Here is a 26,028-nt window from a genome sequence, read left to right on the forward strand (position 1 = left end):
CCTGGTGATCAATGAGAAAAGCCACTTGTCACGTTCTTGTTTGTCTCGCCTCTGGGTACAGTGCATACACATCATACTAGCTGGGCCCAGCCATCTGCCAAAACATAATTGTCCTTTTTGATCTGTATGTGGTTTGGGTTTCTTAGGATTTTCACCATTTGGGGAGTGTGATACCTTGGGGGTTTTTTGTTTTTGTTTGTTTACTGTAAAGCTGGGCAGCTATCACCTGTTTTCTGGAGCTTTTTTTATTTTTTAAATGATTTTTATTTATTTTTGAGAGACAGCGGGAGCAGGGGAGGGTCAGAGAGAGAGGAAGGTACAGAATTTGAAGGGGACTCCAGGCTCTGAGCTAGCTGTCAGCATAGAGCCCGATGTGGGGCTCGAACCCACAAACCATGAAATCATGACCTGAGCCAAAGTTGGACACTCAACCGAATGAGCCACGCAGGCGCCCTCTGGAACTTTTAAGATCTCCCTTATGCCCTGCCTATCTCAGGCAAGTTTCCAGCAGGAAGCAGAATCCCTTCCAGATGTTAAAATGAAGAAACTTTAATGAAGGAGCTATTTTCAGAGTTGTGGCAGGGTTAAGGGCACCATTAAGGGGTATGAGACACCTGGAGAAGAAAAGTGGGAGAAGCCTTTCCTGATCCAGACCTGCAGGGGCAAAGGGAGGGAAGAGTGTTAGCGGAACTCTGGGAAGACCTTCTGCCAAGGAGGAATACCCTTGCCCACCCCTCCTCCCCAACACACACAGGAGGCAGGGAGGTTCCCCACCCCTGCCAAATTCTGGCAGCAGAGCAGGGGGGAGTGGGGAACTCATACTCCATCCTCTCTCACACCCCACCCTTTGCGATTCTGTTGGTCCTTCCCATTGGCTAACTGCAGGAAGCCAGACTGCAGGGGGTTCTGGTAAGGCAGCCCACGAGTGCACAGGCAGGGGTCACAGGGCAGCACGTGCATTGCGGTCAGGATGGCAGGTGGAGACAGCAGCACACCTGCCCAGTGACTGTCAGTGCTTCCTGTGGGGTCATCACTGTGGACAGAGGTGTCCTGAGTGGGATCTAGGGCACATGGGGTCAGTCAGACCTATCCCCTAGGATGGGACGAGGGCAAACGCCGTCATCACCTTGGCTTCTAAAATCTCTGGTAGTATTGGTAGCCATTCCCGTGGAACCTTTCTATGATCTGTTCTTGTGAATAATCTACCTTCCTTCTACTTTTACATTTTTTAATTCTTTTTATTTTTTACATTTTAAAATTTGAATTAATAATAATAAAAAAAAAAGCCTTCAAGGTTGACAAGGACTAGGATTGACAGTACTATGGCTTTTAGAAATCCCTGTTGTCCATTTAAATTTTAATGTTTCTATCATTTGTTCCTCAGTGTAAATTAACAGCCATGGCAGTGTGTTGGGTTTCTTTTCTGAAGTCGGGACTTTAAATTTAATTCAATAGCCGAGATTTACGGCACTTCTATATTTCACACGGCAGAATCAATAATGTGACTGAAGTGAAGAAGATAAAAATTTATGGTATCTTGCAATTTAATGGTTGAAAAGATGCAATTGGAGAGATCATAAATTGTGAAGGAGTTTATGCTTCATTGCTCCTGATTCAGTGCTTGCTGTTAGGACTTGATTTGTGGCTATTCACAAGGTGTGATTAATGGTGTGATCGATGCTTGCTTCAGTGCAGTAAAGCAGTTGTAATGCTCTTCATTAGAATAAATAAAATAAATTGACTGAAGCTTTATAAAAACTGTGTAACATTTAAAATCTAAAATGTCAATTTTTTTTCCTGTTACAATTTAGATTTCTTCAGGCAGTTTCCACCTACATCACATCACTCATTGTCATTCTTTTTGGATATTATAGAAATCCATGTGGGTTTGGGTAAGCTTTATGCAAAGCTCACTGAAGAGGAAAAAAAAAGAGTTGAATAGGACCTCCAGGGCTGAGATATTGTGACCGCTGGGCCCCACCAGCCTCCCAAATGGGCATCTTCTCCTTCTGAAACACCACGTTTGAAGAAACCAAGGCAGGAAATGACCTTTCTAGTCACAGTTCTGCTAAAAGACAAGGAAAGTGGATGGTTTTTTCCTTCCAAGAGTGGTGTATATGTTGCCTCTCCACGGCAAGAGACTGGGGGGCGGGGGGGGGGGCACAGCACACCCTTGAGACAACTTTGTTTTAATGCGGGGGTTTTGCCTGCCATGCTTCTATTGTCAGTTCATGCTGTGACTCCAGAGCAAACACAGGAGACCGGCAGGCTCGCTGTGACCGGGAAGCGTGAAGTCAGTCTAGGTAATGCCTCCAGGACCCTGGTGATCACTTGCGCTGGGAAAAGTTGCCTCAGGACCTGCACAGAAATTCCTGCCAATTTGGGAATTTCTTTGTCACAATTGTAAACCAGCTGCTTTTGTTTCGGTACCAATCACTGAAACTGATTACTGTCAGTTAAAGAACCCTTTCGCCTGGCATGGAGAGGCGTATGTGTCTCCAAAACGACCTTTGATAGGTGCATTTCATGTGTCCATTTAACCTTTTTCATTTGTTTGAAATGCCCAAAGCCACAGCAAGTGATAGAATTAATCTGAAGAACCTGATAGTTGTAACTGACTGGTGGGTGCTCAGACCCCAACACTGTTTGCAACTGCAGATTTCCCTCAGGCCCTGGGGCTGGCAAGCCTTTCAAATAGGTTTCCAAGATTTAAGAGGATTCCACCAGAATGAATCTGGAAAGGTTGTGTGCAGTGGAGGTTTTGTTTTACCTTCATTCAAGGCCTTGAAAGTGAAGAGGAGACAGGGGGCTAGGCCTCCTGTGTTTTGCCTTGTGCCACACTGATGTTGGCTTCCTGTCACCATAGGGTTCTGGGGAAATACTGCCCTTTGGGAGTTCTCAACTTTAGGTATCAATTCAACTAGCTTCCCAGATTTTTCTTTTTTCTCTTAATAGATCCTTAACTCACCCTGTATTTCAAAATGATGAAGCATCTTGGTGTAACAGAGACCTAACTTCCAAAAATACTTCCAAGTTCTCTGCACTTGGCATTTCTCCATCAAGTGAATTGCCTTTTGCATTGGCTTCTGGATGCTAAACGGGAAAGAGAGCTTCACCGAGATTCCTCAAGGGTTTATGATACCGTGTGCATTCTGAAGGTGCTTCTTGAGTTACTTGGGGGTGTAGGAGCTGAAGGGTGCCCAGAAGTACTGATTAAAAATGACAAAATAAAGGAGACAGTAAGAAGAATCAGTATCACTTGAGTGAAATAGGATTGTTCACCTCATTTGTGGCTAGACTCCTGGGTGCTAGCACCCATTAAGGGTTTAGTAGAAAACAGAGACTGTGCTATTCCATGGAGGACCGTGCCTGGGGTTGACAGATGCAGCAAACCTCTAGCATGTGCCCTTGGAGGGTAGGGTCTTTGTCCACACAAATGCCACTACACAGCCAGGGTCTAGAACAATGCCTGGCGCCTACAGCAAGCCTGCAACAAACGCTTGCTGAATGGGGGCAGCCAATGGCACCTCTTTCTAAAGACTGTAGACAGACTAAGCAGCTAAGAATATGTCAAGGGACATCATGGAAAGCTGTAAAAATAAAAAGGCCTGTTAGGATAGGGAAAATCCAGGGAAAATAGGAGAAAAGAGCCCAGTACAATCGTAAACAAGAGTCTGTCTCTCAGTGAGCCATTCTTGTCTGGAGGCTTACAGCTTGGACCTGGCCTTCAGTCAGTATATCTTAGCAGTTTGGGGGAGAAAACAGAATGAGAAAGCCCAACGTTTTTTGTTTTGTTTTGTTTTGAGAAGGAAGCAGTGGGGATTAGCAGGAAAACTCCAGCTCAAATATATAAACAATGCATGGGAACTTTTCCATAAAACTTTGGGAAATAAATGAATCTCTCTGGGCCTGTTTTTCTTATCTGTACGATGCGGGGGTGGGGGAGATGTTCCGTGGGGTCTTTTTCATCTCTGTATTCTAATCTCTTTGCTTCTTCTGTTTCTGACTCCCTAACCCCCAGCCTGTCACACAAAGAGGCCGTGTTATTTTCCCCTAAGATTTTCCCCCTTGAGTTCCCAAAGCACTGTTGGCTCTCGATCGTTCTCTCACTTGCTGTAATACTTGGTACCTGGTAAAACTGACTGGAGTTTACAGACGGTACTTTCAGTGAGGAAAAAACCTTAAAACTCATTTTCACCTGGAACACTTTCCCTGAGCGCGCCAGTGATGGCCCTCCATGGGGAGGTCCTGTGGCTACTCTTGCTCCCTCTGTCTTTTCCTCCCCTGCACCCTTACCTGCCACCATTGTGAGGGACTTTGTCCATGTCCTTCCCTCCCAAGGACAAGGCGCTTGTTTTTCTCTCTGGGCCCAGCCATGGGAAGGACAGAAAAGGCCAACCAAAACCAATCTTGCTGAAACAGAGCCCAAGCCAAAACCAAACTTTTAACACAGGGCCCTAAATGTCTCCATTTCAGAATAGCATTCTGTCTTGTCATTCTCGTCTGCTGAAACGTTGCCTTTTGTTCATGTTTTACTTCCTTAAAAATAAGCGCATCCTCAAGTTAAGCCTCCATCTCCAGCAATGGAAAGAACCACCAAGCCTTACTTTGTTTTTAAGGTTTCAGTAATCACAAGGGATCAATGATTACAGAATCAGTATGTGACCTGCGGCCCTTTGACCAGCACCCACCTCCTTGCGGGCACAGGGCTCCCATCAGGACATAGGGCTGGTGGGGGGTGGGGTGGGTCTCAGGGTGAGGTCTGTCTTACTCTTCCAGGGAAAAGATCAAAAATCTTTTTCTGTGCTGTTTAGGAAAAGCAGGACTGCAGTGGGTATGTTTCATAAGACTTCTTGAGTTTTAAGTTCCTGGCCTGGTTTTGTGAACATAGAGAGAGAAATATGGTTCTTAAAATTTGGTCTTGGGCTCTAGCTGATGTTGCCTGTAGTTTAGATCTGTGGGGGGTGCGGGGAGCAATTTCTCAGCGGCTGATGTCCACGTGTATCTAGAAGGGAAATGGCTGCACTAGTGCTTTCCCGAACTTTTACCCTCTCTGCCATGTTTCGACATGATAATTGCTCCAAGGTCAGGAAGTGAGAAGTTAACCTGTCAAAGTAACTCAGGAAAAAAGATTGCTATGCTCTCTGAAAATGTAAAGTGCTATATGAATGCTTAATAATAAGAACACCTTGGTCACCAGATCATCTCCATTTTATCTCTCTCTCCCTACTGAGTTTCTGTCTTAGTTGTACCAAATGTCACAAAGATAATAACTCTGCACAGCGTTGCAGCTTCTTTCCCATATGTGGTTCTGCAGCACTTTCCCATACGTGATCTCATTTGGACCTTACTTGTAACAGCCGGATGAGCCACGCTGGTTTATTAGATCCATTTTGCAGATGAAAATACCAAGAGATAGTCCGTGGCCTTCCCGCGGCAAGGATCTCCAGACCATCCCTTCGTGTTCACTGCCTGGCACAAAATTCAACACTCTGCACTGAAAAGCACAATCCAATTCTGTGGAAGGCCTTTCTGTGGTATTTCAGAACAGACATGCACTCTGCTACCTTTTATAAATCAAAGCGATTCTTTTAAACACAGTTTTCCCAGAAGGTTTGAGCTAGCTCTCATACAAACAGCTGTTTTATCAAATGCTTTCTGAAAGAATATGTCAGTTTCTCTGAGGCCCGAGGTGACAGTGCATGGTGATTGCTGTCCCGCAACCTCAGAAAGTCGTCGCAATTTAGGGGACAGGTAGGGGAGGAAGAAAGGATCTTCCCCATTCAGAGATTCTCAAACCATTTCTACTGTGGTTTGAGCTTGCCAAATTTCTAACCTGCTGCAGCATGCAAGAGCTCTTCAGTCAGTCTGACGGGTCTTTCGTCTACCTTCTAAGGATGACATACCTTCCCTGTGGCCCATCAGGGCTTGTGATTTCCATGGCTTTGGGAGCTGATGAAATAGAAGCTTTCTTCATAATTCTGTTTTCACTCTCCATTTATCTTAGCACACTTCACTACCTACATTTCAGTGACCCCATCATATAAGACAAACCATGGATTTAGGTATAGACACAGGTCAGATAGAGAGTTCTAGAGATACAGGCGCAGCTGTAGATAGAGACCGTGATAGGTGGATATAGATACACAATAAAACATCAGCTGGGCCAGGCTAATGGCATTCACTCAGAGTCCTTCCTGTCCAGTTTTTTCTCTCTGAGGGGCCAGTGGATGCTGGGCTGGCAGAGGCCCCCAGGAAGCCAGCACCCGAGTGGCTGTACACAGGTCGGCACATGGGGCTGCTCTCATTAAGCCTTCCAGGGCTCTGAGTGCTCAATGGCTGGAGGCCTTCTCAGGAAGCAGCTTAGAAGATTGCTGGAAGGACTCCTGCTGTTCCACTTAGTTGAGTTTCTTCCCTTTTTCTCCAAGTTATCCCCTTATTAGAGAATCTTCTAAAACCAGGAGGAAGGAGAGGCGAATTTTCTGGCCAGCTTACAGTCCTTCTGTCTCTCATTAAGGTCTCTTTCTCGGTGTATTCTGTGATGTGAACTTGTGAACTCAGTACTGCTTACTTCGCCATCATTGCAAAATCAGCACTTAAAGATATCAAGGACCCAACAGCAACTCTGCTCTCAGGAGGCAGGAACAGAAGCGCAAGTCCATTGTACTCTCCTACTGTCACTGTCTGTGGCTCACACTTGATGGCATTTCACGGAATAGGAATTGGACTATGGGATGCATTCTTACCCATCCTTGAGTTCCATGCATCGTAGGTGAAGAACACCCTTGTGCTTTCTGAAATGAAATCCGAGCGCTTAGCAACAGGGAACTGGGTTTTACGAATCAGTTACCCTTTGAGCCGGTAGGAAAACCCTCGGGATCACAGCATTGAATACTCAATATGTTGCATTCAAAAATACAGCAAAATAGGAGGAAGGAGGATGAAGGATTCCAGCTTAGGATACTTTTGAGGCCCTAACTGGTATTAGAAAGGTTTGAGCTTGCTTAGCGGGTCAGGGCAGAGGGTGGGAAACTGTCACCCCAGACTTTTTATTCACTCTGGCTCCTGTGATATATAGTCTTGGACATGGACCCTATGTACCATCTCTGTCTCCCTGGTGCAGGCTTTTGGGACTGACTTTGTACCCTTATGGTACTGAGACTGTTGATGATCCTTAAGAATAGGATGTCGGGAGGGCAGTCCTCAAAGTAGCCTCAGGCCAAATTCAACCTGATGCCTGTTTTTGTAAATAAAGTTTTATTGGAACACACCTAGCCTCATTCATTTGGATGAAGTCTAAGGCTGCTTTCTCACAATAGTAGCAGAGTACATTCAAAGCTGAAACTATTTCTTCTCTGGCTCTGAAGAGAAAAAAATCTGCTGACCACTGAAACAGGGGCTGTAGAAAGACTAGTGAGTTTACAGTCAAGAGATGGGGTGTGATAGGTATTTATGGCTTTAGAACAACTTTCCTTAAAACTTAGTGAGTGGCATAAATGGCCGTGTCTTATGATCACAGCTTCTAGCCAGTGGGACAGGCCACAGATGGGATGTCTTGTTTCGGCTTCTCCACATGTGGGGTCTCAGCTCAAAGACTCAAAGAGCATTGGGTTTGAAAGGCTGGGGCTCCTCAGGCCTGTCTCTTTGTGCTCTCCTCAGGTGACCTCTCCAGCATTTGTGCCTGCTGGCTCAGGGCTCTCAAGGTGTGTGTGTGTGTGTGCGTGCGTGTGGCAGAGAGAGAGAGACAGAGAGAGAGAGAGACAGACAGACTCAGGGGGTGCGGGGAACAGAGACTTGGCACCGTATTTCCCCTCAGGTCCCAGTGGCATCCACAAACCTCATACGGCATCACTTCCACTGCATTGTTGGTTGTAGCAGTTACAATGTTCTCCCTAGGCCGAGAGGAGACAACACAGACCCCCCTCACCCCCATGCAGGAGGGTCAACATCTTATTTTAAGGGGCATCTGGGTGGCTCAGTTGGTTAAGCATCTGACTTTTGATTTCAGCTCAGGTCATGATCTCATGGTTCATGGGTTTGGGCCCCACGTTGGGCTCTTTGCTGACAGCGTGGAGCCTTCTTGGGATTCTCACTTCTCTTTCTTTCTGCCCTTCCTGCTCTCTGTCCCTCTCTGTTTCTCAAAATGAATGAATAAACTTAAAAAAAAAAGTCTTATTTTAAGAAGAGCATATGGGAGTTATGTATACATGTCTATCTCCATCCTTGGAAAACCTGCCATAGCGGGTGAGCCCCCTCACCTGGACAATCCTGCCTTCAAACTACTTCTCATCATTGTCTTTCCTTTCCTCCCCCGCCCCCCACACCTGCTCCATCTGGGACATCCTCCCCTGGACAGTCTGCCTGAAGGCACCCTCCTCTTATAATGTAGCCTACTCACCAGGCCAGATATGTCTTTCTTTGCAAGAGTTGCTGCTTCCTCTGAAGGCTTTGATACTTTCCCATGCATAGCCAGTTCCATGGCCCTCAGCCTTTCCTGTCATCATGGACCTCCATGTGCGCTTTCCCTGCAGACTCAACTGGGCTCCTCCATAGACCCCAGACACAAGGTGTTCTTTCTCAGGTGGAAGCTACTGCCCCAATGTCCTCTGTCCTTCTCTGGGTTTATCTCTGCCCAGTCACATCTTTTAAGGGCAAGCTAAAGTTTCATCTCCTTTATGAGCCTTTCTCCACCATCCTATACTGAACTCTCTTTCCTTGTGTGGATGGCCTGTCACACACGTGTGGCTCATATTTATTTACATTCCTCTTACATCTACTCAACACCCAGTAAACATTTGCTGGGTATGTTGATCTGCATAATTCTTAAATTTCTTACAGTGAGTCTGCTGCCAAGTAAATACATAAATTCCTCAAACACACATTTAAAATTCACCTGGATCTATCTGATATGAGTAAGACGTAAAATAGAAAGACACATTGGCCTTCAGCCAACCGAAAATGCTTAGATTTCAATCAGAAGTCAATGTAAGATATACTTTATAAAGGAGATACCATACTGCTACTTTTAAGCTGTGTGAACAGGCTGTTTGGCCAGTGCCTTTGCCTGTCCTAATACTTTATAAAATATATGTTTAGCAACTAAAAGGAAAAAAAGAAAAAAGGACAGGACAAAAAGGAAAATGGGAATAAAGAGTGTGGGACAGAATGTGTCTTAAGTGACTAAGAAAATCTTACATCCTAAGTCAGCTCCATTTTACCTTGAAGAAAACAGTGAGAAAGCTCTTACGGGAGATTTTTCTCTGTGCCCCTCGAAATTTCTCTTTCTGGTCTGTTAGTTCAGTCATGCTCCACACTTGCCAAAAGACAGTGCTCATTTGTCTTAGCTCCTAAATTAGTTCCAGCAACTAATTTCCCTGGTTGTCTTAAATTCTGTTAGTTATTTTTCCAACAAAGTTAGCAATCATTGTGTCATGGAAGATGTCCCCCCCCCCCCACAAATCTATTTTTGTCTGGGTTGCCATTTCTGTGACTGGTATGTGCGTGTTCCTCTCTAGACGGCTCACAGTTCATTAAGGGGTTGCTCAATTTATTAGGAACCAATCATGCATTTATACATTCTTTTATCTGAAGTGCACTTTTAAATGTTAGACCATACACTAATCAAGTTGAACATGATAATGAGAGCACATTCACATTGTTAAGGTAAATGACCCAATGCACTTAGAGTGAAGACATATTTGAACTACAATTTGCACTTTTCATCGCAATATTGAAGATTCCCAGCAAGGGTCAGGATGCTATTGGCAACCGCCTTGGGAGGATTCGATTAGCTTCACACATAGAGCCAGATCCTCCTCACTTCACTGTCACATTGTTTTCCATTATCCTGTGAAAATACAGCATGAAGAGGAGGCAGAATTGGAAACAAACAAGAGAGTTTTATAGAGTTACAAAGAGTCAAGTCTTGATCATTTCTAAGAAGTGGAGAGAGGAGTAGATGTGTGCATGGTCTCAAATAGTTGAGAGCCTGAAAATAATGTGTCTTTATGTTTGGAACACATTTTGATGCGCGGTTTTAAATTGCGGGAGATTTGCTTTAAAGCTAATAATGAAGCTGCACTGTACAGACATGGCCCAGCAGAAGCTAGAAGCTCCACCCCGTATTGCACCGTGTGCTGGGACTGAGCTGAAGGAAGCTCCCATCCAAGCCAAATAGGAATTTGAATGAAGCGACCATGAAATATGGGAGGGGTAGGAAGGATTTGATTTTCTCTTCTGTTTTAAAGACAATGTGGCAAGCAAGTGTTTTAAGTAGGGAGGCCATCTGTAAATCTGAAGTAATGTGTCCCGGGGTCAAAATCCCCTGGTTCAGGCAGAGCTGAATGCAGATACGCTCGGGGTTAAACAAGGTTCTGCTATCACATTGTCACTTGTCAGATGAATGTACAGAAGTCCTTGAAGATCGGCAGATATGCTGAAGAGGAAGGATACTGTGATGTAGCCTTTCAGAAAGTAGACAAAGGGTTCTAAAACCCATTAAAGGGAACACAGAACAAGCATGGTGAGTTGCACTCTCTGCCAGGCATTCTATCCATATAAATATTTAGGTTTCCGTTCTTTCTTCTGATGTTATTCTAGAAGGGAAGGATAGAATTTGCCCCTTCCCTAACACTATTTTGCTTACTTGTTTGTATTATAGATGAACAGTTGGACAGCCTTACATGGAAATTTATTTTAGGGATAAGTTATATTGCAGGACATTCTGGTTTGAGAACGAGATGGTTTTGCAGCCTAAACGCTTAGTAAGCCAGGCAAAGAAGACAAAGATCGTGTGTATGTGTGTGCATGTGTGTGCGTGCATGTGTGTGTGAAAGAGAAAGAGCGAGGGAGAACGGGATTCATTTTCACACTAGGGAGCTTCTGGAACTAGTCTCCTGCCTTGTCTCCACGTCGTCATGTAATTGCCATCACCAGGTAATACTTATCAGAGCCCCCTGGCGAGTTCAGCTGTGCTGACCATTTGTACTTACTTAAAACATCCTAATCATTGCTCAGTAGAAGCTTTTCAGCTGATGAAGGACTTACAGTGAATCCAGAAAAGCAGGGCCAAGCAACTGTGGTGTGTAACGGGACACGCTTCATACGGAGAGAGCTGACTCTGCCTTGGTGCAAACCCCCCCCCCCCCCCCCCCCCCCCCCCCCCCCCGCCCAGGTCTCAGCCTGGAGAACTGACCATGGCATCTAAGCGTCCTTCTGCTTGAACATCCTATTACTCTGGTTTATGATCTTAGTTCACATCTATGAATGAACCAAAACATTCTAAAATTTATCAAGGACATTAATGTAAGTATGAACATAAGTGCCTTTCATGTACTATTTCGTCTCCAAACCAACCCCCAACTAACTTGGAATTCGCATCAGGCTGATGAGAAAAATAAAGGGCCTGTGGCCACATAGAAAGTGGTGGAGCTTGGGCGCCTGGGTGGCGCAGTCAGTTGAGCGTCTGACTTCAGCTCAGGTCATTATCTCGCAGTCTGTGAGTTCGAGCCCCACATCGGGCTCTGTGCTGACCGCTCAGAGCCTGGAGCCTGCTTCGGATCCTGTGTCTCCCTCTCTCTCTGCCCTTCCCCAACTCACACTGTCTTTCTCTGTCTCTCAAAAATAAATAAATGTTAAAAAAATTAAAAAAGAAAAAAGAAAGTGGAGGAGTTGGGATCTCTCCTTGTGTCGTCTCACTCCTGAAACCGTGGATGTGACCACTGAGCTACGCTGCACTCCCCTTCCCCACCCCACCCCCGCCCACTCCACAGTGTCATTGTGTATTTTACAGAACAGCAGACAGCTGAAGGGTCCTGTCTTGGAGTGCAGCTCTGTCTTAGGGCTTTGGGACTTTGTAAAACATTTGATCTTCTAGTACCTCCTTTCACCAGCCATCCGCTCTAACACAGAAATGGCATTTGCACAATCCTTTTGCTTCCAGAAAATTATCTAGGTCACTAAGTATGTCAGCTGTAATAATGCAGCAGCTAATTCTTCCAAAAACAGAAAACTGTTTATTGGAATTGCCACTGGCAGTAAATCCGACCTAAGACCATCTATTCTCTCCTAGACCGAAACTCATCATTACGTAGAAAATGGTTTTGTTCTTTCCAAACTTTCAGCCACAAGTTGGGCTTGTTTTCTACTCCATGTTGCACCAAAGTTGCTGCTTGGAAAATAACAAACCGTAATTATTTATTTGTGTACATATTTCTGAAACTGCCTTGGAAAATTCCAACTTGGGTTTGTATAAAAATTCACCAGTTTGATTCCTAAAATTTTTGTGCCTGATGAATTTTTATAAAAATCTGTGTTCTAGAACAAGAATTTTTAAAATAATTCCTCCAAACTGTGTCTCCTGTTCTTCCTTCTGATTTGGTTAACAAAATCACTAGCTTTCCTTTTTTATCTCTCTGGTTCCGTTATTCCTCATTGTTCTCCTTCTATTTTGCTTTGTTACAAATAATACATGTCATTTTTTGGAAAAAATCATAAAATTTTAAGTAAGCAAGGGAAGAAGAGGAAACTGAGAAGAAAGGAAAAAAGGAGAGAAAAGAAAAATAAGCTGTTTTCATCTTTGAGGGTATATGCTCTCTCCCAACCATATAAGTGCCGTCGATATTTTGACCAAAATAAAGCTATGCTATTTTTTGAGAAAGAGAAAGAGAGAGAGTGTGCACGAGCAGAGGAAGGGCAGAGAAAGAGGGAGAAAGAATCCCAAGCCGGTTCCTGCTGTCACCACAGAGCCCAGCGCGGGGCTGGAACCAAGGAACTGCGAAATTGTGACCCAAGCCCAAATCCAGAGTCAGAAACTTAACCGACTGAGCTATTCAGGTGCTATTTTTAATAGCTGCATTGGGAATAATTGACATACAAGAAATTGTACATTATAAAATTGTATAATTTCATACATGAACATGCATATGCACCTGTGAAACTATCAAAGTTCAGATAGTCAACATATCCATCACCTGCAAAGTCTCCTCGTGCCCCATTGGAAGCCTCCATCCTGCCTCTCCTGCCGTTCCATTGCCAGGCAACTATAGATCTGTTTTCCTGTTACTGTGGAGTAGTTTGTATTTTCTAGAATTTTATATGAATGGTTTCATACAGTGCACACTCTTTGGTATCTGGCTTCTTGCACTTAGTATAATTCCCTTGAAATTCTCCTGTGTCGCAGCATGATCAATAATAGTTTATTCCTTTTTGTGGCTGGACAGAACGCTAGCATATGGCTCTGCCAGGATGTGTTCATGCTTTCACCTAAAAGTATTTGGTTTATTTCTCTTCTTTTGTCTACTTTAAATATTTACTCCACCTATAAGTGAAATGACTGAATTATATGGCTGCTACACGTTTCATGTTTTTTAAAATGTTTTTTATTTATTTTTGAGAGAGAGAGTGAGAGAGAGCATGAGCAGGGGAGGGTCAGAGAGAGAAGGAGTCACAGGATCTAAAGACAGGCTCCAGGCTCTGAGCTAGCGGTCAGCACAGAGCCTGACGCGGGGCTCGAACCCACTAACCGTGAGATCATGACCTGAGCCAAAATTGGCCACTTAACCGACTGAGCCCCGGTTTCACGCCTTAAGAGACTGCCAAATTGTTCTAAGTCACGTTTCATTCCCACTAGCAGTGTAGGAGAGTTCTGCCTCCTCCGTATCTTTGTCAACACTTGGTATGGTCAGTTTTGAAAATTTTTGCTATTCTAATAGGTGTATAACCATATTGTATTACATTGTACAATCGTATTATATTTCCTAATGATTAATGATGTTGAGCATCTTTCTGTGTGCTGATTTCCCATCCTTCATCCTCTTCACTCATTTTTTCAGACTGAGTTTATTTTCTTATTATTGAGTTTTGAGAGTTCTTAATATTCTCCTAATGCAAGTCCTTTACCAGATCTATGATTTGCAGATAGTTTCTCCAACTCTACAGCCGACCTTTCCATTCTCGTGTCTTTTGTAGTGCGGAAAATTTTCATTTGGATGAAGTCAATTTATCAACATTTTAAAATACTTTTGGTGTCATATATAAGAAAACTTTGCCTAACCCAAGGTCATAAGGTCTTCTGTGGTTTTTATCTGGAGTTTTATAGTTCGGAATTTTATCTTTAGGCTATGATGCAGTTTAATTTCTATGTGGCGTGAGGTGTGCAGCACAGTCATTCTCTCTTATTGATCCATTTACTTATTTTTGTGTGTGGATATTAAGTTGTTGCAGCATCATTTGTTGCAAATAATATCTTTACTCTATTTTTCATCTTTGTAAAAATCAGTTGCCCTTACATGCATGGGTCTGTTATTGTAATTTCTGCTATATTTGTCTGTCTTTATACCAATGCCACAATGTCTTCACTACTGTTTCATTATGAAAGATTTTGAAATCAGGCAATGCTAGTCATCCAACTTTGTTCTTTTTTTTCAGAGTTGTTTCAACTATTCTAGGTCCTTTGCATTTCATTCCATATGAACTTTATAATCAGCATGTCAAATTCTATTAAAATGCCTGCTGGGATTTTGACGGGGATTACTTTGAATCTTCAGATGAATTTGGGGAGAACTAACATCTTAATAATACTGAGTCTTCTGACCCATGAACATGATATTTGACTCAATTTATTTAGGCCTTTTAAAATATCCATCAGCAATGTTTTGCAGTTTTTAGTGAACTGATCTTTTATATTTGTGATCAGATTTACTTCTAGGCTACTTAAAAAAAATTCAATTTCTAATTATTCTTTGCTAATATATAGAAGTACTGATTTTTGTATGTACTAATCTTCTATTCTGCAACCATACTAAACTCACTTATTAATTCTACTAGATTTCTCATAGATTTAATGTTTTTGTAAACAAAAAGAGCATTACTTCTATCTTTCTAATATGGATGGCTTTTGTTTCTTTTTCTTGCCATACTGCACTGGCTAGAATTTCCAACATACTGTTGGATGGAAGTAGTAGGGGGGATATCTTTGTCTTGCTTCTGATCTTAGAAGCAAAGTATTCTGTCCTTGCCAATAAATATGATGTTAGTTGTAGGCTCTTCAAGGATGCCCTTGATCAGATTGAGGAAGTTCATTTTTGTTCCTAGTTTGCTGAGTTTTTCTCAGTATTGGACATTAGAGTTTATCATATACTTTGTCTACATTATTGAGATGATCTTATGGCTTTTCTTTTATTGTTTATATTGTGTAGATTATGAATTACATTGATTTTTGCACCTGAGTCATGATATACTATCTTATTTATATATTGTTGAATTTGACTTGCTAAAATTTTGCTTAGAATTTTTATGTCTATGTTAATAAAGCTATTTATCTATAGTTTCCTTGTAATATTTTAGTCTGACTTTGATATCAGAGTATGATGGTTTCATGAGATGGGTTTGGAAGTTTGATCTTCTTTTTCAGTTATCTGGAAGTTTGTGTAGAAGTTGTAGAATTCACCTGTAAAGCATCCTGGGCCTCGATAGTCTTCTTTGTTGGAAGATTTTAAACTCCAAATTCAATGTCTTTAATAGATATGGGGTCTTCAGGTTATATATTTCTTCTTGAGTGAGCTTTGATTATTTGTATCTTCCAAGGAATGTGTCCATTTCTTCTGGATAGTTGAATTTATTCACACAAAATTATTCACAACATTCCTTTATTATCCTTTTAATGGGATCTGTCATAAATCAGCACTCACATTTCTATTTTTGGTAATTTATGTTTTTACTCTTTTTTTTTCCTGGTCAGTCTGGATAAAAGTTACCAATTTTATCAATCTTTTCAAAGAAACAATTTTTGCTCTCATTGTTTCTTCTTTTTCTGTTTTCTGGCTTTTTTTCCCCTACCTTGATCTTTATTATTTATTTTCTTCTTCTTTGTTTGAGTTTAATTTGTTCTTTTTATACTTGTTGTTGTTTACATTTAGGTAGCTTTTATTTTTTTGTTTTATTGAAGTACAGGTGATACATAATGTTACGTTAGTCTTAGGTGTACAACATAGTGAGTCCACAAGTCTATACGTTACACTATGGTCACCACAAGTACAGCTGCCATCTGTCACCATACAGTGCTGTTATTCTATCACTGACTGTACCTTTTATTCCCATGACTTATTCACTCCATAACTGGAAGCGTGTACCCCCCACTCCCTTCCACCTCCTTTGCCCATCCCTTCACCCTGCTCTCCTCGGTCAACCATCAGTTCTCTGTACCCAAGAATTTGATTTTGCTTTTTGCTTATTTATTTTTTTAGACTCCACATAGAAGTAAAATCATGTAGTATTTGTCTTTCTCAGTCTGACTTATTTCACTTAGCATAATACTTTACATCCATCCATGTTGCTATAAATGGCAAGATCTTATCCTTTTTTTTATAGCTGTTTAGCTTTTCATAGTTTCTTAAGCTAGAAAGTGAAGTCATTAATTTGATGCTTTTTTTCCCCCTAAAATAGGCATTTAGTTCTTCCTTTGTAAGTGTTCCATATATACCTGTATTCTGATGCTGCTGGGTGGAATGTTCTCTACATGTCAGTTAAGTCAAGTTGGATTGTCCAAATATCCTGTATCCTTACTTATTTCCCGTATACTTGTTCTATCAATTGTGGAGAGAAAGCAGTTGAAATCTCTAACTGCAGATATGTCTATTTCTCCTTAAAGTTCTTTCAGTTTTTGCTTCATGTATTTTGTAGGTATGTGATTAAGGGCCTAAACATTTAGAATTATTATGTTCTTTTAGTGAATCCTTAAGCATTATGAAATGCCTTTTTTTTAAATCTCTGGTAATATTTCTTGTTCTGAAATCGACAGGGTTTAATATTAAATATAGCCACTTCAGCTTTAATTTGAATGGTGCCAGCATGATGTATCTTTTCTGTTCTTTAGCTTTTAATTCATATTTTTATACTAAAATGCATTTCCTTTAGGTAGCATACAGTTGAGTCTTGTTTTTTCAATACATTCTGACAATCTCTTCTTCTTAATTAGAGAATTGAAACCATTTGTATTTAATGGGATTGTTGGTAAGATTAGGTTCAAAACCATCATTATCTTGCTACTTGTACTCTAGTTAGCCCCCCCCTCGTTCTTTCCTCCCCCTTTCCTCTTTCCCTGGCTTGTGGATTAATTTATGATTTTCATGATTACATTTTATCACCATTGGCTTACTACCTGTAATTTTTTGCTTTTTTTTTCTTTTAGTGTTTGCTTTAATGTTTATAATATACACCTTTAACTTATCATAGTCTACCCTCAAATCACATCAAACCATTTCACATGCAGTATAAATATGTTAACAATTGGGCACTTCTATTTCTCCCTTCCCAACCTATGCACTACTGTTGATATGCATTTTACTTTGACATATGTTATATCCACCCCCACTGCATTGTCATTATTTTTTAACCATCAGTTATCTTCTAAAGTTCCCTTAAAGAAATTTGAATATTAATAAGAATACCTTAAATACCTTATATATTCTAGTTACCATGTCTGGTGTTCTTCATTGCTTTGTGGAGATCCATATTTTCACTTGGAATCATTTTCCTTTTACCTGAAGGACTTTTTCCTTTTTTTTAAACATTTTTGTCATGTGAGTTTACTAGTAATGAATTCTGCAGCTGTTGTATGTCTGAAAATGTCTTTATTTTGTTTTGTTTTTGAAAGATATTATCACTGCATGTAGGATAGAGGCTGACAGTCCTTTGTCTTCCAGCACGTCACAGGTCCTGCTCTCCACCTTCTTGCATGCATTGCTTCTGCGGAGATTGACTGTCATCTCTATCTTTGTTCCTCTGCATCTACATGATTTTCTTTTGAATTCCTTTTAAGATTTCCTTTATCCCACTCATCTTGAGCAATTTGATTATGATGCGCCTTAATGTCGTTTTCTTCTTGTTTCTTTGAGTGCTTGGGGTTTGCTGAGTTTCTTGCATCTATGCAGGTAGTTTTCATCAAGCTTGAACAATTTTGTGCCATTATTTCCTCAAATGTTTTTGTGCCTATGTGTCTCTCCTCTCTTTTAGGGACTCCACGTACAAGGATATTGGGCTACCTGAAATTGTCCCATAGCTAAAACACAAATGAAACTGCATTGTATTTATTTATTTTTATTGAGGTATAGTTGACACACTCTAGGTTTTATTTTGGAAAGTTTCTATTGCTATGTTTCAAGTTCACTATTCCTTTTTTCTGCAATGTATAATCTGTCATTAATCTCTTACAATGTATTTTTTAAAAAATCTTAAACATTAGGGGTCCTTGGGTGGCTCAGTTGGTTAAGCATCTGACTCTTAATTTTGTCTCCGGTCATGATCTTATGGTCATGAGACTGAATCCTGTTTTGGGCTCCATGCCCAGCATGGAGCTTGCTTAATATTCATTCTCTCTCTCTCTCTCTCTCTCTCTCTCTCTCTCTCTCTCTCTCTCTCTCTCTCTCTCTCTCTCTCTCTCCCCCTTCCCTCCTTCTTCTGCTCTTCCACTGCTTGCTCTCTCTCTCTCTTTCTCTCTCTCAGAAAAGCTTAGACATGTATATTTAATCCCTAAAAGTTCAACTGGGATTCTTTTTTATATCTTGCATGTCTCTATTAGCTTTTAGAACACAGGGAACACAATTATAACACCTCTTAGTGTCCTTGTCTACCAAATCTAACATCTGCACCAGTTCTGGATCACTTTCAATTGACTGATTTTTCTCCTCATTATGAGTGGTGTTTTCCTTCTTTGCATGCCTGGCAATTCTGATTGGATGCCAGACATGGTGGATCTTACCCACTGTGTGCTGGATATTGTTCTATTCCTAGAAATTTTATTGAGCTTTGTGACACAGTTACCTTACTGGGAACAGTTTGATCCTTTCAGGTCCTACTTTTAAGGTATGTGAGGCAGGATTGGAGCAGTGCTCAGTTTAGGGCTAATTTGTCTCCATTATTGCAACAAGGCCATTTTGTATACTGTGCCCAAGGCACTGGAAATCATGAAGTTTTCCAGTCTGTCTGGTGGGAACAGGCACATTCCTGCCCCAGTGTAGGTGTCAAACACTGTTCTCTCTAATCCTTTTGAGTGATTCTTTCCTGGTCTCAGTCAGCTTCCTCCATACATGCACGATCAGTGCTCAGGTGAATACTTACAACGACCCTCTGCACATTCCCAGAGTTCTCTCCTTTCAGGTGGTATTTCCTGCAACTTCGACCCACAGATTCTGTACTTCTTCTTCCATCTCTGCAACGGAGAAATCCTCTGGCCTCCATCTCTTTCCTCCTTGCAGTCTGGTCCAGAAACTCTCTTAAGACAGGAAGCTAAAACAGTAGTAGGGCCCGCCTCATTTATTTCCCATTTATAAGAAATCACTCTCCTTTGCTGACTGATATACAGTATCTAGAAGCTCACTGTTCACATATTTTGTCCATTTTTTGGTTGTTTCTGACAGGAGGGTAAATCTGGTTCCTATTACCCCTTTTTGGCCAGAAGAAGAATTTCCTTCATACTATTTTTGCAATCTGATTTTTTATCACTTTTAACTACTTAAAGAATTTACTTTGACATCAAGAAATAACTTTCACGATATTGTTTTAAATGCCTGCATAGTATTCCACCAGTTGGGCAGACCAGAACTTTCTAAACCGATCTTCTACTGTGGAATGTTTATATTGTTTCCAGTTTTTCTGTCATTACAAACAATGCTACGATAAACATTTCTGAAGCCACATATTTATAGATTTCCCCAATCACTTCCGTAAGAGAAATTCCTAGAAGCGGATGTCCTGGTTCCACGTTATACACATCTTTGATGAATTTTGTATATTTAGCCAAACTGCTCTCAAGAAAGTTTGTGTGTTTTACTCATTTCCTTGATCATTTGTTAATACATCTAGTTTTTTTTCTCTTTTCTTTTGTTTAGTCTTTTTCCTTGACTTTTTGTTGTTCATGGCATTTTCTTACAAACTCGCAGAGTTTAGGTTTTCTCAGAAAAGGAAGGGAACACCAGGCAGAATGAAAATATGACGTTAGTCAGCCTGCTTTCAGACTGCAGAACTGTAGCGAACTTGCGTCCAGATCCTGCTGGCCACAGCTGGTGTTTGCTCACTGCTGTCTACTCTCCCACGGTTCTCCTTTCCAAGATCAGGCTTTATGGCTCAGCTAATGAAAAGTGTCACCACGATGGGAAAACAGCAGGGTGACTGATATTTCTAGAGTAAGCAAGACACCAGCGCATGACAGAGTCTGTATCTGGTGCCTCAGAAGCAAACTGGTTTGGAGTGGTGGGGTTTTTTTTTCTGTGACTACTTCCTGTCTCTAAAATGTGCTACAACTAAACTTCATATTATGACTCTCTGGGTGAGACAGAGAAACCTGCAAGAGGGTTACACCTCCCTCCCAGCTGGAAGAAGGTCGGAATTCTTAGCAGCTGTTACAGAAAGGGGAGATCAAGAGTCACCAAGGAAAGAAACATGTGACCCCAAAATGAAGGATTGATGCTGGGGCCTCACTCAGAGGCAGTTCTGACTGTGACTGAATTTTGAAGGACACAAGCAAACGACAATATGGCAACACAAGGCTAATTGATGCTTTCTTTTTAAAAATTACAAAAATATTCTGTATTTATGGGAGACTTTAAACTGCTTTGGTTGATTATAAGTAAAAGAAGGTGGGTCGTTATTTTGTTTAAAAAAATTATTTTAGGGAAGCCTAGGTGGTTCAGTCAGTTGAGCATCGACTTTGGCTCAGATCCCGACGTATGGTTCATGGGTTCGAGCCCCATGTTGGGCTCTGTGCTGACAGCTCAGAGCCTGGAGCCTGCTTCTGATTCTGTGTCTCCCTCTCTCTCTGCCCCTCCCCCACTTGTACTCTGCCTCTCTGTCTCTGTCTCTCTCTCTCAAAAATAAATATAATGTTAAAAAATTTTTAAGTCACTTTCTAAGAACTTCTTTGAATGCTCTCTATAAAATAGTGACTACTTCTCTACCCTACTTTATCCCGTGGTGTCTTGGAGCTGGCTCATGTGAGTGTGTAAGAACTGGCTGTTGAATTTTCAGGAATTTTGCAAACTGGTTATTAAACACATGGTTATTAAAAATCAAATGATATAATTAGTTAAATTATACTACTAAGTTGAATAAATTATATTATTTTTAAAATTGTTTAATGTTTATTTTTGAGAGAGAGAGAGAAATAGTGTGAGTAGAGGAGGGGCAGAGAGCAAGGGAGACAGAATATGAAGCAGGCTCCAGGCTCCCAGTTGTCAGCACAGAGCCTGATGCAGGGCTCGAACCCAGAGACTGTGAGATTATGACCTGAGCCGAAGTCAGACGCTTAACTGACTGAGCCCCCCAGGCACCCCTAAATAAAGATAGTAAATTCTCAAAACACACCACTTCCTAATATTTTGTTATATTTTACTGTTATCCATGCTTTTGATATGCTTGGCACTATTGACACTTTGGGCCAAACAATTCTTTGTTGTAGGATGTTCTTTGTTGCTAGGATGTTCCGTAGCATCCCTGGCCTCTACGCCCTAGATACCAGGAGTATCTGCAGGAAGCCAGTTTTTCCGAACTCCTAAGTTGAGCAAAAAATCTCCTTGTGAGGTAAGGCGCGTTTGCAAGGTCTCCCACCATCAGATGGCGACTGGCATCTTCACCCACTCAACCCCCACTCAATTTCTTCTTGAGCACTGACCCCCAAGGCGCCTGACTGACTGATATCAGGAGTGACTTGCCTTCTTATGCTAAAAATATGTGAATTGTACCTTACGAAAAAACTTGTTATAGGAGTTTCTTCTTTTGTGATTATAGAAGCAAACATTACATTTCCTGAGAAAACCTGTTTTTCTTTCCCTCGAAAAAAACAGGCTTTTGACCCCTGCTCACAAAGAACTAACTCTTGCCTTAGCTATGCTAAAAACATTGCTTTGTATTTGAATGCTAAAGATATCTTCCCCATGTGATAAGCATCTAGTCACCTACTTCAATCATTATTGGTAAAGATTATGAATAAGTCTTCTACCAATCTATGTTCTGGGAAACTTTTATATGCCAAAGAATTTGTCATCAGAAATCATTGTCTAATGAGGTGCCTGGTGGCTCAGTCAGTTAAGCGTCCAACTTCGCCTCAGGTCATGATCTCACGGTCTCTGGGTTCGAGCCCTGCGTTGGGCTCTGTGCTGACAGCTCACAGCCTGGAGCCTGCTTCAGATTCTCTCTCTCTCTCTCTCTCTCTCTCTGCCCCTCTCCCATTCACTCTCTGTCTCTCTCTCAAAATAAAATAAAAACAAAAAAAATTAAAAAAAAGAAATCATTATCTAAGTCAATTGCCACTTCTGTTTTGTGCCTCATACATTTTTTCAATATTTTTGCAAGTGCAAAACAGAGTTTAAGGGCCTAGATTTAATGTTAGTGACACAGTTTAAACTTGAAAGTGTGTCATTTCTGTAGCTATAACATTGTGGAAAGTGCAAAAAAATGGGAAAATATTATTCCAACATTCAAAAACCTAACGATTCAGCAGTCACACATATCACTGATGAAAGAGTGAAGTTTTAATGTACATTTGTATTCTTTGATTTTTGTATTTTTCTTTTCTTTTTAAATATGTCTTATTTAGATTTGAGAGAGAAAGAGAGCACACGTAGGGGGAGGGCAGAGGGAGGGGGAGACAGTGGGCTCTGTGCTGACAGTAGAGAGCTGGGCGCAGGGGTGGAATACACAAACTGTGAGATCATGACCTGAGCTAAGGTTGGATGCTCAACCGACTGAGCCACCCAGGCGCCCCTACCATTGTGTTTTTCTTAATATAAATAAAATTATCATCATACATGTTGGAACTATGCTTATTTGTCCATTGCAACCAGAATTTGGCAAAAATCAGAGAACTGGTAGGTTACAAAGAATTTATAATGGAAAGAATTATATATCTTATTATTGTTTATAAATTGTTTTCTATAAATCCTTTATGTAGTAAAATTTATAATACATATAAATATATATGTTATATCATCATCATATATTATATAATACATATTTAGATATGTAAATATCTAAATGTGAAGTGCGAAATATGTGCACATGTACATGCACATACTTTTACCCAGGGACCCACTTGTTGGACATTCGCCAGTGCCCCACCGCCATATCCCCTGTGCCCTCCCATTCATCTGATAAATGCTTACTCAACACCATGTGTTGCAATCGGTCTTACACCAGGTGTTGCAAACAGGTCAATGAACAAAACAAAAAAACCAAATTTCCCTGCCCTTACGGAGTTGCCATATTCATGCACCGCTCTGTCACCGAGCACTAATCACACGGGCAGAAAATGCATTTACTTGTTTTTTGTGTTATTGTGCATCTTCTTTCACTAAAATGTAAGCTCCATGCGCACATGCACGTTTTATGAATGAATGAACCAAGGAATGAACACACGCAAAGGCGTGTCAAGGAAAGAAGCCGTGCTTCCCTCCTCTGGGGGACCAGTAATCATGAAATGATAAAGCAAGCCAAAAACTAAATTAATTTAGAGGTAGCTTGAGCTTACATATTGGACCTGAGGATGAGAGGTTAAAGCCCTGTAGGACTGTCAGACATTTCAAAAAGTCCTGGCCCTTTCCACGTGGGGTTCGGACCAAGCTTTATATTGTAAGGGGCAGAGTGACTTCAGCTGACACCGAGGTTAAGCCTGACTCTCCCAGAAGAGTCTGGACTCAGAAGCAGTAAACAGCTGCATCTCAGCATAAACCACTTACCTTAGAACTGAGCGAGGGTGTGCATGACCTCACTGAGTTGCAAACCATAGGTGTGTGCTGCGAGGGAGCCACAGACAGACCTGGCACAGGCTGGCAGGGACCTTGGAATTCCACTGAAAGTCTGACAGAAGTTGTGCAAACCTCTGAAACCAGCTTGCCTGTGATTGAGAGCACCAGAAGATTCAGATGGAAACACAGACAGACGACCAGGCAGCAAGGTCCCTGAATGAGGCAGCAAGCCACCATTCACATACAGAATTTCTTAAATATTGAATGCTTCCTGGAAGGGAAACAGAGAATGTTAGCATATATGCTCAGTTTAATCAAAGATCCTCACCCTTGTTTTATTTGCCCAGAAAGAATGTCCTAAGGACTAAGCTCATTCTGGAAATCAGCAATTAGTGAAGCACTGGAATTCCTGGTAGAGGCCAGAAGCTCCTGGAAACGGGTGCTCTCTCGGGAAATGGTGGCCAGGGCCATGGAAATGCTGTTGCGGGTGAGAGCACCCACAGGAGAAAGAGTGATGGAAGGTGAGGGAGTCAGTGGGCCGTTGCCTTAGAGGCTGTACCCGGTCTCAAGTACCATGGGTCTGTGACCAACTACTTAACAGAACCAAGATAGGTTCCCAGTCGTGAGTCCAACGTTTGACTGTGCCCTGCCAGAAAGGAGCAAATAGCATTGTACAGGTGCTGAGGTTAGAAAGAGCATTAGAAAGAAGAACAGGAAACTGGTATTGAACAGGGGAAAGAATATTCAGTTGGAGTTAAGGGATTCCTAGGCCAACTAGGAGGGAACGCATACTTGAGAGACCTGGCCTGTGTGGGACTTCTGGCGGAGCACCGCATGGCCCCTGAGGTAATGGTTAGCGCAGAAAAGCCAGGAGGAACAAGATTGGAAAGAAGAAAGCAATATATACGCTCTCAGAATAGCCCAGCATAAACATGGGAAGACAGAGCTGGTGTGAGTCTGTGTGTGGTCACACCCCCGCCATCACCTGCCTCGGCACTTGGTTAGCGACTATGCTCACTCATTTGCTTCCGGTGTGGGATCACCAGACACAGCCCCCACCACCAAATTGTGCCTAAGGGGAGAAGGCTGAGCTTGCTGTGAGGTGGCCAGGCATACCTCCTGCTCTGGACGGGGTCCTCCAGGCTCTGGGAGGAAAGGCCGTGGGGAGAGTTCATGGGAAACCCATGAGGAACGCCTCTGGATTCAGTGGCACAGGGGCCCCACCCTTCTGTTACTTGTGTGTGGAAAAGAGACATTTTTCTTGGCAAACGGCATCCAGGCTGAGAATCTAACGCTGTTCATGAAAGAGCAGAGATTTGAGTGATAGGATGAAGAAACAAGAACAGTGTTGGGGAGAAACCAACCATAAACATGGTTTTCACCTAAGTGCCCAGCGGGGGATACTTGAAAGCCAGGCAGGAGGTACAGCAGCTTTTCACTGTGTTGGGCCAAACACCCTGACCTCCATTCTCATTAAATGTCAGGAGTGCTCTCCCCATCCTCATTATCATCTCAACAGTTTGTCCCCATGAATTTCCAAAACTGCTGATTTAGATGAAGCGCAGCTCTGGCTTTTATCTAGATGGGCTCACACTCACCGAATCAGTGAGAGGATTTTTTGCTGATTTGGGAGAAAGGAGAACTGGCATTGACGAGGCTAGATGGAAACTGAGTCAGAAAGGGTGCCGGAACATCAGGGACTTTGAGGCTGGCCGTGTGAGGATGGACGGACGGGCCTGCTGGTTTCCTGCCTCGGTCCCTCACACCAAGAAGCAATTTTCACGCGTTTCTAGTCTGCATTTCACCCCCTTGTGCTGTGGCATCCGTGCGAGGTCAGACAGCTGGTGTGCAGCTGAAGGTACAAAGTTCACTCATTCTGAAAAAGGCAGAAAAGCTATATATTTGACAAGGAAGCTACTAGTGCCTCCTGATTTCCTGAGGGCTGATATGACAGTGGATTATGGGACCTCCATATTTTGCCTCTTATTTGGAACCTTTTGAACAAAACCATCACTTTATTATTATTTTTTTTTTTTACTTTTTACCACCTCGCCAGATTTAAATTTTATCTCCAATTTATGTGAACATCCTACCTCATTTCTGCTAGTGATATGACTATTTTCTGCAGCGCGGAAGAAGTGCCTGGTGAGATAAATAGGAATGTATATCTACAATTTCAGTTTCGAAGAAATTGTTGCTTTACCCAGGTTAAAACTATCGCCACAGTATTTACTCCGTTTTTCAATTATCATTCTGATCTTCAGGGTAGAGTTTTAAATCGTGTCGCTGGAAA

General features: G+C 41.9%; 1 long non-coding RNA gene across 1 annotated transcript; it reads right to left on the minus strand.

Moving 5' to 3' along the window:
- Positions 1-529: 529 nt before the first annotated feature.
- LOC115286469 lies at positions 530-23,874 on the minus strand. The gene is made up of 2 exons (XR_003906079.1): positions 23,727-23,874; positions 530-654 (listed from the first exon to the last, which is right to left on the minus strand). It is a non-coding gene; the product is annotated as an uncharacterized LOC115286469 (long non-coding RNA).
- Positions 23,875-26,028: the final 2,154 nt, after the last annotated feature.

The sequence above is a fragment of the Suricata suricatta genome, chromosome 3, assembly GCF_006229205.1.
Source record: "Suricata suricatta isolate VVHF042 chromosome 3, meerkat_22Aug2017_6uvM2_HiC, whole genome shotgun sequence".
NCBI lineage: Eukaryota > Metazoa > Chordata > Mammalia > Carnivora > Herpestidae > Suricata > Suricata suricatta.